This window comes from Cucurbita pepo, chromosome 9, assembly GCF_057944985.1.
Source record: "Cucurbita pepo subsp. pepo isolate OVF chromosome 9, ASM5794498v1, whole genome shotgun sequence".
NCBI classification, from domain to species: Eukaryota; Viridiplantae; Streptophyta; class Magnoliopsida; order Cucurbitales; family Cucurbitaceae; genus Cucurbita; species Cucurbita pepo.
The window spans coordinates 4364734-4377297 of NC_141806.1; the positions used below are offsets into that span (position 1 = coordinate 4364734).

Consider the following 12564-nt stretch of genomic DNA (forward strand, 5'->3'; position numbering starts at 1 on the left):
CATGGTCATGCTCATTCAAGGCGTGTTGCCCATGGCCGCATGTCCATGACAAGCCAAACCCTTTATGTCTTTCCATGTTCTAGTGTTTTACTTTTGTATTTCTAGGAAGTATGACTTTCGGAAAAATCATGTCGAGGCCTGCCAGACATGAAATGCCTCAAAATGTATAGGGGGATATGACTAGTTGTCAACTTCTCTCTACCAATAGTTATATATTGTGAGCCGTTGTTGTTACTCTCTTGTTTGCATATATAACGTCTCTTTCAAAATCCCTCTCTGCTCTCGTTTTCTAAAACCTTCTTCTTAAACCAAGGCCAGAGGCTCGACATACGTCGCTTGGCCGTAGGCGACATAAGAACGAATTGGCTTAGCTCACTTGTCGTTGGAAAGTGAGTGCCGCACAATTGCAAGTCCGCTGCCATCAAGAGTGCGATGGTGACAAGTAGTATCAGAGCTTTGTTAGCTCCGTGACATAGCAAAGACCGAAACCATGTCGACAACAAAATCGACACCCAAATCACAAGCCGACCGACTTACTTTAATAGAGGAGGAAATGTTGTTCCTCAAAGAAGTCCTTGACACCATTTGGTTCCTGGATGCACGAGTGACGGAATTGAATGGAAAAGTCTTAGAAATCCATGCAATGGGCAACCACCTGGATGGGTTGCCAATCATAGAACTAATATTTTGAGTGGTCTCATTTGAAGAAAGAGTTGCTCCTACGAGTAGCTTAAGACAATCTGGTGGCGAAGAGTTTGACAAGCTACAAAATACCATGATGAGTTTGTTTAATGGATTAGCTGACGAATTCAGAACAACGATCGATGTCATCCAATAAAAGATGGCCGAGATGAACACCCCAATTGGGGTGACCATGAAAGCCATGGTGAACGTCACGGCTGGGCAAACTCATACAGGATCCAACAAACTGAGGTTCCCAGACCCTAGACCCTTCAAAGGGAATCGGGACGCCAAAAAGTTGGAGAACTTCATCTTTGATGTCGAACAGTACTTCAAAGCCACAACGGCTTGTACCGATGACATAAAAGTGACAGTAGCCTCAGTGCATCTCATAGACGATGCAAAACTTCGGTCTACGAAGGTGCAAGACATCGAGAATGGATTGTGCACCATCGACTCGTGTGAAGACCACAAGAGAGAGTTGAAGGACCCATTCTTCCCCGAAAACATAGAATATATAGCAAGGGAAAAACTAATAACCCTAAAACAAACTGGAAGCATAAAGGACTATGTCAGACAGTTCTCGACCCTGATGCTAAATATCAGGGGCACGTCAGAGAAAGACAAGGTATTTCTCATTATAAATGGATTACAACCATGGGCCAAAACAAAAATACACGAGAAAAAAGTTCAAGACCTAGCTACCGCAATCGCCAGCGCCGAGAGACTCGTAGACTTTGGGAACGAAGCGAGTTTCCAAAGAAGAACAACACAGGCCCCAAACACTGGGGGCAAAACATATAAGCCATAAGGTCATCGAAATGAAGGCCCCAATAGGCTAAACGGAAGTAACGACAGACCAAGTGGGTGGACAAATAGACCTCTTCAAAATAACCAAGCGGGGACATCTCGAGGACCTTACCCTCAAAAGAACTACCTGATGGCACCTTTTCAATGTTTGTTGTGTAAAGGCCCCACAAACTGTCCTACTGTCCTCATCGGGCCTCTCTTAGTGCACTCCAAGTGTCCATTCAAGAGAGCAACGACACCGGAGTCGAGACTACGCCAGATAGGAGGGAAGATCAAGACAACCCCCGAATGGGTGCGCTTAAATTCTTGTCAGCCCTCCAACGGAAGGTCGACACAAAGGAGATAATGGAGAAAGAGCTCATGTTCGTAGATGCAATAATAAACTCCCGACCGAGCAAGAGCACCTTGATAGACTCAGGTGCGACCCACAACTTCATCACCGACCAAGAAGCACGAAGATTGGGACTCACCATAGAAAAGGACCCTGGAAAAATGAAAGCTTTCAACTCCGAGGCCCTCCCTATTGTGGGAGTCTCCAAAAGAGTTCCCTTAAAATTAGGGGCCTGGTCAGGGAGATGAACCTTGTCGTAGTTCGCATGGACGACTTCGACGTGGTACTTAGGATGGACTTCCTCCTAGAACACAAAGTTAACCCAATCCCACTGGCAAAATGCTTGGTGATCACCGACCACAACCCCACATTAATACTTGCAAGCATCAAGCAACCAGGTAATCTTAGAATGATCTTGACCATACAATTGAAAAGAGGACTCGCATGAGAGGAACCTACATTTATGGTTATACCCCTGATGGAAGAAATGACCACTGAGGAAACTATTCCAAGCGAAATCAAGGATGTACTAGACAGTTATGCTGACATAAGCCAAAAAGCTTACCACAAACATTACCACCCCGTCGAGACATCAATCACGAAATTGAACTCCTCCCCAGGGCAAACCCCCAGCGAAGAATGCATACCGGATGGCTCCCCCTAAGCTAGCCGAGTTGAGGAAACAACTAGATGAGTTGTTGGCGGCAGGATTCATCCGCCCGACAAAGGCACCTTATGAAGCCCCCATACTATTTCAGAAAAAGAAGGATGGGACGTCGCGTCTGTGCATAGATTATAGAGCCTTAAACAAGGTGATGGTACGTAACAAATACCCACTGCCGATAATATCCGACTTGTTTGACTAGCTTCATGGGTCCAAATACTTCACGAAGTTGGACTTACGATCAGGGTACTACCAAGTAGTATCGCCGAAGGGGACGAGCCCAAGACGACGTGTTTAACAAGATATGGGGCCTTTGAGTTCCTGGTAATGCCCTTTGGCTTGACAAACGCCCCAACTACGTTTTGCATGTTAATGAACCAAGATTTTCACGTATACTTGGATCAGTTCGTCATAGTATACCTCGACGACATAGTTGTATACAACACAACCCTAGAGGAACACAAGGTGCACTTGAAGCTAGTGTTTGACAAGCTGCAGCAAAATCAGTTGTACATCAAGAAAGGAAAATGTGCATTCGCACAAGTATGTAACAACTTCCTTGGACATGTCATCAGTTGTGGACAGATCGGTATGGATAGCGATAAGATAAAAGCTATCCAAGAGTGGAAAATCCCTACTTTCGTATAATCCAATGTGTGATCATTCCTAGGATCGACAAACAACTAAAGGCAGTTCGTCGAAGGGTTTTCACGATGAGCCGCCCCATTAATAGAACTCTCGAAGAAAGACCACACTTGGTCGTGGTCAAATGAATGTCAAATGGCCTTTGAAGATCTGAAGGCAACCATAACGAGGGGTCCTGTCCTCGAATTAGTAGATGACACTAAACCATTTGAAATAGAGACAGATACTTCCGACTTTGCCCTAAGCGGTGTCCTTATTCAAGAAGTTCACCCCATCGCTTATGAAAGTCAAAAGCTCAATGATGCTGAAAGGAGGTACACTATCTCCGAAAAAGAAATGCTGGTTGTGGTCCATTGCTTATGAGTCTGGAGACAATACCTCTTGGGATCACAATTTGTAGTGAAGACGGATAACAACGCCATTTGCCACTTCTTCGATCAACCGAAATTGACAGCAAAACAAGCCTAGTGGCAGGAGTCGTTGGCTAAATTTGACTTCAAATTTGAACACAAGGCAGGAAAGAGTAACCAAGCAGCCAACACGCTGAGTCGGAAGGGCGAACATGCGGCCCTGTGCATGTTAGTTCATATTCACTCAAGTAAGATCAATGGATCGATGCGCAACATCATCAAAGAACATTTACATAAAGACCCATCGGCCAAATCCGTTGTTGAACTAGCCAAAGCTGGGAAGACACGACAGTTTTGGGTCGAGGGAGACCTTCTAATGACAAAGGGAAAAAAAAATTATACATTCCAAGAATAGGAAAACTGAGGAAGAAGCTCATTCAGGAATGCCATGATACTTTATGTGCTGGACACCCTAGGTGGCAACGAACATATGCCTTAATAAAAAAGGGGTACTTCTAGCCAAATATGCGGGACGACATCATGCAATACACCAAGACGTGCCTCATCTGCCAACAGGACAAAGTTGAGAAAGCCAAAGTCTCTGGACTCTTGGAACCTCTACCCGTGCCAACAAGGCCTTTGGAAAAGTGTGTCTCTGGACTTCATAACACACCTCCCAAAAGTCAGAGAATATGACGCCATCTTGGTTATCGTAGACCGATTTTCAAAATATGAGACGTTCATTCCCACTCCCAAATTATGCTCGGCTGAACTAACAGCCCAACTATTTTTCAAACACATTGTAAAGTTATGGGGCATTCCGTCGAGCATCATCAATGATAGGGATGGTAGATTCATTGGCACATTCTGGACCGAGTTATTTGTATGCTTGGGAGCGACTTTAAACTTCTCCTCGAGCTATCATCCTCAAACTGATGGACAGACGGGGAATGGTTCAACTGCTTGCTTGAAGAATACTTACATCACTTCATCAACGCTCGCTAGAAGAACTAGATACAACTGCTAGATGTCGCCCAATTCTATTTCAATTGTCAAACGAGTTCGTCTACAAGAAAGAGCCCCTTCGAAATTGTAAGTGGATGACAACCAACCTTGCCCCATATTATTGATCATCCTTATGCAGGAAAAAACCCTCAAGCTCAAAACTTCACCAGAGAATGGAAGCAGACAACAGATATAGCCCGGGCATACTTGGAGAAAGCTTCCTAGCATATGAAGAAGTGGGCGGACAAGAAGCGTCGCCCCCTCCAATTTCGAGTAGGAGACCAAGTCTGTTGGGATTTATGCTCTAAAGCCTCGTAATTAATTATTTAGTTTTTAAAAATAATTTATATTATTTTATTTGTGGTTTAATTGTTATCCATTATATGAAAATCCAAGGTTCTTAATGTAATCTTGAACAATATGTGGTTGATATAAAAGAGGATCGTGTTCAAGTAATAACCTAAAGAGTCTATAGTATATGGATAAGGTTGGGTGCCTTATCCTGGTAACACTATTGGTACGGCCCACTTTGTAATCGTTACAGATTTGATCCAAATCATTCATGTGGAAACATGTAAGTGGAGGTATCCTATACAATGAGTTTGTATGAGACTAGACCAAGAAATATTTAATCTCTCTTTATAAATTCGTTAATTGAGAAGATTAATATTTCACATGATGATCATATTCGACTCAATCTTAATCCTGAGTGAGTTATGAACTTCTGCCTGTGAGGGCTTGTCCTTTAATTTACGTGGGTGAAAATAGCTCTTTTAGCCGATTCAATATGCCTACTATTTGGGGGACTTGATCAAATAGGGAGTTGGGAACATAATATAATGAGATGGAATTCACTCCTTTCCATATAAGAAAAGTAGATGAGTTGTTCTCTTAAGTACTGATTTCGGGACTTGAACAATGAGGCCCCACCCTCTCATTGGCCCGAGAAGGACTTGGTAATAATTGGATCATACACAAATTGTTCATTAGAGAATCAGTGGTACTTAAGGTGAAGGATGTAATTACAGGGGTAAAACTGACTTTTGACCCAGCTGTAATTATGAACAACTAGTTGACTTGCTTGTAATGATTATATCAATGGACATAACTTGTCCTAGAGGGCATAAGAGTGCAACTCTAGGTCTATAGTGAAGTGACCTATAGTTAATGAATAGAAATGGATTAATTAAAGAGTTTAATTAACTAATTTTGTATCATTGAAGCTTATAATCTATAGGCCCATAAAGTCCCCTTGCTGGCTCATAGTATCACACTAAAAGGTTAAATTTATTTGAAAGAAAATTTGAAGGGTTCAAATTAATATTTAATATATTAGATATATTAAATATAAAGGAGAAAATAAATTTAATTTGAAATGTCAAATTAATATTTAATTTGAAGTATTCAAATTAATATTTAATATATTAGATATATTAAATATAAAGGAGAAAAACATAATAATTTGAAGGTTCAAATTAATATTTAATATATTATATATATTAAAAAGGAAAAATATATTTATTTTATTTGATACAATTAAATATTAAATCAATTAATATATTTTGATACATTAAATAAAAATATATTTGAAATTTGAATGAGATTCAAATTAATTAAATATATATTAGGATATAGGTATAATATCCTAATATATTAAATATGCAAATATATTAGTTGGCAAATATTCTCCGAGAGTCCCTATAAATAGGACTCTCGGGCTGAGCCAAAGACACATCAATCTCTCCCACTTTCTCTCGAGAATGAAAGTACATCTCTAGAGAATTCTTGAAACTCTTCTTCTCCGATCCCTTTGAGATTTTCTTTCAAGAGGCTCCCACAAGCCTTGACCTTGTGTTCGAGTCATAGCAAGGAAGATCTCGTGGAATGTTGAAAAGCTTTTGCAATGTTGGAATGAGTCTTGCAACCTAGGGTTTCTACAAAGGTAGAGTTCTTACTCTTCTATTTATTGCTTTGTTTTAATTCTTAATAAAAATCAAAACGGTTCCCAATGCTTCCGCTACCTGGATGAAGAGTTCATTCCCTTCAAAGTCCTCATCAAGTTGAGGCCAGAACAGATCAGATTCTGCAGTCGAAAGCACCAAAGAATAGTTTGAAAATATGAAGGCCCAAATTAAGTCCTTAAAAAGATCGGGGCTACTTCCTACAGAGTTGTGTTACCTACATGGATGAAAATCCACCCAGTAATTCATGTGAGCAACTTGAAGCCCTATCACCCTGACCCAGATGACGACCAGCGAAATGTAATCACTAGGCCGAGCATCGATCTGAAACATAGAGACATCAAAGAAATAGAGGAGATCCTAGTCAACAGGGTTAGGAAGATAGGAAGACTTGTACGGAAGATTCACGAATTCCTTGTCAAATGGAAGAATCTCCATACAGAGGAAACTTGGGAACACGCCGAAGATTTTGACTCCGCCGCCACCCACATCGCTAGGTTTGAAAGTACTCGGCTGACAGAGACGTCAACCAATTAGGAAGGTCCATGACAAGCCAAACCCTTTGTCTTCTCATATTCTAGTGTATTTCTAGGAAGGTCCAAGCTTGCCAGATATGAAATGCCTCAAAATGTTAGTCTTTTTTTGCTTGCATATCCGTTGTTACTCTCTCTGTCCTCGTTTTCTAAAACCTTCCTTCTTAAACCGAGGCCAGAGGCTTGAGCATACGTCGCACAATCGTAAGTCCACTGCCATCGAGAGTGCGATTGTGACATGCTCTATCACTAAGATAAGATACTCGTCATAGATGAGGAGGATGCTAGCACCCTGTTACTAATAAGTTATGATGGCTTATTGTCCTATAGGCCAATGATGCAATGAGAGCCTATAATGAGAATTTGTAGCAATTTAATTTTATAGCTACTATGGGGATCAAACCTACGACCACATGGTTAAAAGCTACGCGCTCTACCATTGAGCTAAGATACCTCTTATAGATGATAGCACCGCTACTAATAAGTTAAGATGGCTTGTCACAACCATGTTAGCACATGTGGTCCCCACTTGTTAGAGAGAGTTATTTGAGGCAGAAAAAAGTGACAAAGTTGGTGTCTTCCATGCAATGAGAGCCTATAAATGAGTATGTGTAGCTGCGCTCTACCCACAACCGTTATAGATCAATATTGCTTATTGGGTATATTTATAAACAATATATCATACCCATATTTTGTATTAGGTTGGTATATATTGATATATCTTAAGATAAAGAATCATTCCTTGGATACTTTTGCAACTATTTAAATTATAACACCATTTGTGGGGATTGAACCCACGACCACATGGTTAAAAGCCACACGCTCTACCACTGAGCTAAGATGGCTTGTCAAATTATGGTAGCACGTGTTGTCCTCACTTGGTAGAGAGAGTTATTTAAGGCAGAAAAAAAGTGACGATGAGAGTAAACCTTGGTATCTTTGATAGGTTAAAGATGCGAGAGCCTACAAATGAGTATTGTTTATTGGGTATATTTTTATACCCATATTTTGTATGTTGGTCGTATATATTGATATGTCCTAAAGACTATTCTCGAGACAAAGACTTTAGGGTTCTTTGCAGATATTTAATTTATAGCACAATCAAAGACTATTCTCGAGACAAAGAGTTTAGGGTTCTTTGAAGATATTTTTAATTTATAGCACAATCAAAGACTATTCTTGAGACAAAGAGTCCACGACCACGTGATTAAAAGTCATGCACTCTACCACTGAGCTAAGACGGCTTATCAAAACCATGGTAGCACATGTTGTCCCCACTTGTTAGAGAAAGTTTTTTTAGGCAGAAAAAAGTGATGATGAGTAAACCCTGGTGTCTTGCTAGATCAAGGATGTGATGAAAGGCTTCAAATGAGTTGTGCTTACTAGGTATATTTACATACTCTTTATCATGCCCATAGTTCAAAGATTGGAATTGAAAAGTTTACTGGATCCGATTCGATTTTTAGAAGATGCAAATTGAAGATTAATTGTACCATAAATATCTTCACGAATCCCTATTAGGGTGAAGTCGGATACCATGACCACAGAATAGTGGAAGCTCAAGAATCATCAGGCCCCAAGATTGATCATGTTGACGTTGTCTAGAAACGTGACATTCAACATAATCAAGGAGAAGAAAACGTCAGATCTATTGAAGGCGCTGTCAATATGTACGAAAAAACGTCGACTATGAACAAGGTGTATTTGATGCGGAAATTGTTCAATTTTCAAAGGTCTGAAAGGTGTATCTCTTGAAGATCATATAAATGAATTCAATATGATTGTAAGCCAATTGAGTTTCGTGGAAATTAATTTCGAAAGTGCAATTAAAGCATTGATTTTGATGTCATCTTTACCTGAGTCATGGGATATAGTTGTTGCCACAATCAACAATTCTCGAGGATCTGAGAAATTGAAGTTCGATGAAATCCGAGATGTATTTCTCCAGTGAAAGTATTCGCAAACGAGAAGTTGAGAGGAAGCATAATCACAAATGATAAGTAAATGAAGTGCCAGAAAAAAAGTCGATCAAAATTAAAGAACCGAATTTTTTTCATAATAGACCAAACATAATGTGTTGGAGTTGTGGAGAAAAATGTCACTTTTGGATAGCACAAGTTATGCAACAGATTTTGGGAAGAGTTGGTGGAAGATTTTGAAGGGTGCTATGGTGGTAGCACGTGGCACAAAATCTGGAAACTTATACACCACTGCAGGGTATATGAACATGGTTGTTGTTGCTAAGAGTGCTTCAAATTCAAGTCTATGGAAAAATAGACTTGGACATGTGAGCTTCAAAGAAATGAAGATGCTAGTTGCGAAAGAAGTTTTAGAAGGTCTGAAATCTGTTGATATGAGTCCTTATGAGAACTGTATTATGAGCAAACAGAAACGAGCTAGCTTCACAAAGATTGCCCGAGAACTGAAAAAAGTGTGGTTAGAAATGGTCCATAAAGATGTTTGGGGACCATCTCAAGTTCCATCCCTTGGTGGATCAAAGTTCTACGTCACCTTGATCAATGATTTCATCAGTAAGATGTGCATTTATTTTCTGAAACACAAGTCAGATGTGTTTCCTACCTTCAAGAAGTGGAAAGTTGAAGTTGAAAACCAGATCGGCTTGAAGATTAAATGTCTGAGGTCTGATAATAGAGGAGAGTACGACAAGTCATAATTCAAATCATTTTGTGGAGTTGAGAAAATTAGATTAACAAGGGCAGTTCCCGATAAAGCAAGACAAAATGGTATTGTTGAAAGAATAGACTGAACATTGAATGAGTCGGCAAGGAGTATGAGAATTCATTGTGGATTGCCAATGACATTTTGGGTTGATGCTGTAAATATAGCAGTCTACTTGATCAATAGAGGGCCGGCCGTACCCTTGGAGTTAAAGTTATCAGAAGAAGTATCGACAGGAAAAGAACCCAAGTACTCTTACTTTTGAGAAAAAAAATCTACTACGGAGTTGGGTTTTGTATTCCTTTTTCTAGCACGCCTTTTCTCTCCTGAAACGAGTTATTCATTCAAAATCCTCCAACCTACAAGTTTAAAATCACCCCTAATCGTTACCTATACATGAATAACGTCGCTGGATTTTTTATTTTTCAAGAAACAAATAATAATAATGGGATATTACATTACAAATGTCATCACTACATGATCTTCCTCTAAGGCACTATCATTGCCGCCTCTCCTCAAAGTTACTGCATACACCTCCTCTAATTAATAGTCATGTTCTTCACCCAAGCATCCAAGCATCCTCTAAGTAACCGATATGTCACCGCCTCTTAGTCACCTTCGTAATATCTCCTTCTCTAAGTCACACATCAACCTCTTACCAGTCCTAGTCATGTTGGATCCTCCAACACTCCTCCAAGTCACCATCATATCTCTTTCTCATAGTCACCTTCCATGTTGCGTCCTCCAAGTCGCCACATCATCCTCTTTTAAGTTAGAACCATATCTCTTCTTCAATCTAACTCCAAGTAACTGACATATAACCTCCTCCAAGACTCTTAGTCCAAGTCACCTCTATGTCCAAGTCACCTCTATGTCACCCTTTGACCAAGTTAGGACATCCATGATGCTTCCGCGAAGAAGCTAGATTATGATGAATGGCTAGAAAAGGCTAGAGAAACAATAAGTCATAGGCTTGCAGTTCGATGAAAGGAACACAATAATGTTGAGACAATTACAAGCTTGATAGTTTATCCGTAATTGTGAATTGCCAAGATAAAGATCAACATTGGTATTAACTGATGAGATGACAGATGATCCACAAGATCTTCTAATGAATAATGGAAAAACTTGAGCTAAAATTCCAACAGTTACATTTGTTTTTTATGTCCACGAGTTACGAGATGATACGATCATGTTACTATGTAGAAAATGGTAAATGGTTTACTAGCTTATCTTAACCTTAAACCGTTAAGATAGACTCTCATAGTAATCTATTAATATATGATATGGACGATATAACATGGTTACAGTTAGAGGCTTGCTAGCATATCCTTAATCGCGAACCGTGAGGATGAGATCAACGTTGGTATTGAATGATGAGTTGATAGATGAGCCCAAGAGACTATATTATGATGAATGGTGGGATATCAATTTAGTTGTAGTTTAATGGTGAGAATTTTACCCTGTTAACAAGGAAGCTTGTAGTTTAAAACCTGAGCTCAAAACCTCAGCAACCACATTTGTTTTTTTCATTATTTTTTATTTTAACGAACAATATAATGTGGAGATAATTAGAGGCTTGCTATCTAAATAGATGTAGTAGTTTAGTAGTGAAGATTACAAAAAAAGGGTTTTTATTTTATTACGATGGTTTCTTAAAAATTAAAAGTATCATTGAGTCACTAGATGTTACTTTAAAGCAAACAATAAAGGGTTTACTAGTTTATGCTTAACCGTTTATCAACCCATTTGCTTTTTGGCTACAAACCATTCAACCACGTTAATATAACTCAAAAACATGGGCTCTTATATCCAAGTGGCTGTAGTTTAGTGGTGAGAATTTTATGTTGTTGCCATGGAGATCTAAGCTCGAATCCTAGTAGCCACATCTATTTTTTTTTTTAGCTACAAACCATCAAATTAGAAGTTTGTTGGTTTGTCCTTAATTATGAAAGTGATGAATATTGGCTAAATATCCAAGTGGTTGTAGTTTAGTGGTGAGAATTTCACGTTGTGGTCGTGGAGACTTGGGCTCGAATCCTAGCCACCACATTTAGTGAAGTAAATTTGAAGTTTGTTGGTTATCCTTAATCATGGAAGTAATGATTTAAGGCTAAATATTGAAGTGGTTGTAGTTTAGTGGTGAGAAATCCATGTTGTGTTCAAGGAGACCTGAGCTCAATTCCCAACAACCAAGTTTTGTTCCAAATTCCAATTATGTCATGAGAAGATATGAGCATAGTACTACTAAAATGAGTGAAATTATACATATAAACATAAATATTAATCAAGAATCAAACACAAAACATTCATCTCCTCACCTATATTAACATATTGAATCAGAATGAGTTACTAAATGATATAAAACTTGGAAAGAATTAGAAGTTTTGACCACGCCCACAACCTGAAAATACATAAATATTAATCAAGAATCTAACACAAAACATTCATCTCCTCAGCTATATTGTCCCCACTTACAAAGATTTTAATCAAGAATCTAACTGCGCCATTTGTGGGGATCGAATCCACGACCACGTGGTTAAAAGCCACGCGCTCTACCACTGAGCTAAGATGGCTTGTCCAAACCATAGTAGCACATATTTTTCCCACTTGTTAGAGAGAGTTATTTGAGGCAAATATATATATATATATATATTTATTGATGAGAGTAGATCTCAATGTTCTAAAAGACTAGTAATTGAGTTCTTTTGCAACTATTTATAGTTTGTAGCTGCAAAGCCTAGCGCTCTACCACTGAGCTAAGATGGCTTGTCACAGCAATGGAAGCACATGTTATCCCACTGAGAGAGTTATTTGAGGTTGAAAAAAAGTGACGATGAGAGTAAATCGTGGTGTCTTGAGATGAGGAGTCATTAAGTTATTTTGAAAAAACCCACGACTACGT

The 12564-nt window shown here is 39.2% G+C and overlaps 2 non-coding genes across 2 annotated transcripts; both read right to left on the minus strand.

Moving 5' to 3' along the window:
- Positions 1 to 7753: 7753 nt before the first annotated feature.
- TRNAK-UUU (transfer RNA lysine (anticodon UUU)) lies at positions 7754 to 7825 on the minus strand. The gene has a single exon. It is a non-coding gene; the product is annotated as a tRNA-Lys (tRNA).
- Positions 7826 to 12163: 4338 nt separating this feature from the next.
- TRNAK-UUU (transfer RNA lysine (anticodon UUU)) lies at positions 12164 to 12235 on the minus strand. Its single transcript has one exon. It is a non-coding gene; the product is annotated as a tRNA-Lys (tRNA).
- Between the last annotated feature and the right edge of the window lie 329 nt (positions 12236 to 12564).